The sequence below is a fragment of the Pecten maximus genome, chromosome 12 (genome assembly GCF_902652985.1).
Source record: "Pecten maximus chromosome 12, xPecMax1.1, whole genome shotgun sequence".
Taxonomy (NCBI): domain Eukaryota; kingdom Metazoa; phylum Mollusca; class Bivalvia; order Pectinida; family Pectinidae; genus Pecten; species Pecten maximus.
The window spans coordinates 12,994,334-12,996,934 of NC_047026.1; positions in this window are offsets into that span (position 1 = coordinate 12,994,334).

Here is a 2,601-nt window from a genome sequence, read left to right on the forward strand (position 1 = left end):
GAACAGGCCCTGATAGAGTCAGTCCTGGTGTGGCCTTGGAAGGGGTAACGTGTAAGCTCGATACTCAGGCCATACATGTTACCAATGTCTGTAGAATACTTATAACTAATACTCAACATGTATACTTAGAACAGTTGTTGCTGGTTGTTTATTATTTTAAGTGCAGCATAGAGGGTAACAATAAATAAATAAATAAAAGAATAAATAAATAAATTGTGTAGCGCGAAAACCCCCGGCGAACTCAACAACCGTGTTATAGTTCCGGAGTCACTCGGCAATGCCCTCTGTGGTAGCGTGGGGTGTAGCGTGTACTTTGCAAGTCCGTGAGAGTTGCAAGTTCCGCTTCCGGTACTTGTAAGTTTCACGGAGGGGGCACCGGTCGCCGTGAGAGTTGCAAGAACCGTGAGACTTGCAAGCCAGAACAGTTTGTCATTGGAACAGGTCATGAGTTGTGTGTTTTACGTCATTAAATATGTTAACAGATATTGCACTGTTACAATGATCGCGTTACAATGTCGGCGGCGACTGTCATTGCGTTTTTAGAATGACTGTGTACAAAATAGCCAGTGTAGGCAATATACTGTACCTGCATATCGATCGGAGTTAAATAAACTCTAAATTACGCCATAGGGTAATCTTACCTGCCGTGAAATATTGGTCAGATAATTATATATTCTACCTGCTGTTTTGCCTGAGGAGACAGAGGGAGGGAACCCCCGGAACAGCATGATCAATAGCCTACCCCTGACAACAGGAATCGGACTGTCGAGATGATGGGGGTGTCACCACAGGCAGCGACACTTGTTATATATCCCTGTCACATGTGGGCGTCACTGTATACTTTACATGAGCCAAAATCTGTTGTTTTTCTTTATTTGATGAAAGTATTTATGGACATATTCCAAATGAATATTTATAAACAACACAGTTTACTGAATTGTAAATCATTTTTAAATAAAAATAGAAAGGATTAAATAAATAATCGCATACCTCATGATGCATAGGACATAGCTGTTTTGGTGATACATGTAGCTCTCATATTATTTGAAAACAATAACCCACATTAAATCCTGGTACCATGAGTATAAACTATGACAAGCTACAAAAAAATAGTATTTGGGTTTTTACCTATTTAATTCAGATATCTGTATTCAAATAGAGATGCATATGCAAGCACAAGTTGAATTAAATGTCAAAAATCTGTTTTAGAAAATATAAATGTTATATAAAAATTGCCGTTACCGTGAGAATTGCAAGTCGCCAACAAAAAAAAATCAATTGTCCATGTCTAAGGACATTTCACTGCATTTTTGTCACCCAAAGATACAAGTTCTTCATTCATGTTACCAGACACGGACCGAAAAAAACATGGAATTTACATCATTTTCAGAGAGAATGAACTCAAATATGTTCTTCGATGCCCACTGTATATGTAAAATATATGCTGTGTTTATTTGACCAAGAAGTATTTCAAATCACATGCTCTCTCGATCTCTCTCTCTTAAGAATTCACAATTAGCGGCTGTATGAACTGTCAGTTTAATTACCGAAATGGACAATAATTTACCCATATCGATATTTGTTCCAGTGATTTTGGAGAAGGCAAAATGTAAATAGTTTATGGATGCACAAGAGATGTCGCACGCACGACAGACGAAAGACAGTTAGTATAAGTTACTTGAGACTTTGTCTCAGGTGTCATACGAGTTACTTTATGCACTGCCATCCATTAGTTCTGTCAATGTGTAGGAAGTATTTTCAAATTCAGTAAATTAGATTTATTAATTAATCAATACCCTGATAGTGCTGAATTATCTCATTCTGGCTATGGAATTTCCTATGTGGGGGATAAAAAATACAAACTAATAATAGGTATACCACATCTTTTTAAAAAATTGATTTCATTATAGCCTGAATTTTTAAATTTAAGGGTTAACTGTAATATTTTTTTTTACATTATTGAGCAATAACGCAAAAAAACTGGGGTGTACTCTTTTCTTAAACCGCGAGTATGTTTATTTTGCTCCAGATATTTAAAAACACATCGATAAATACAAAATCCCGTGAATGATTACTCCGCTGACGTCACAGTATTTTTTTTTATGTTATGAGATGATAACATAATTTTTTGAGCCAATGAAAATGCTTGTTACAAGCAAAATTAAATTATATATATTTACCAGCGAATGTCCTCTTCATAGCCAGAATGCCAAAGAAGTCATTAGCAGGATAGTTAAAAAGACCATTTTGTCTGATATTACTTTTAAATATGATACTATTCTAAGTCAATTCATATTGATGATTGTAAAAATCCTCAACATGCAGGATTATTATTATAATAATGACCATTTTTCACTTCCCATGATGATCACTAAAGACATTGTTGTTCAGACCTTAATCTTTGGTAAAAGTTTTGATTCCAATTTAAAATGTTGATATCATTTCATCAATAAAATTAAACATTGAATATAATACATGAGCATTTATGTTGTTTTCTTTTCTTTTACAAAATGGAAGACTGAACAACTATGTCTTAGTGCTTTTAACACTTTCAAGATCCAAATAAATGAAAGCTCTGTTACAACATGACAAGACAAATAA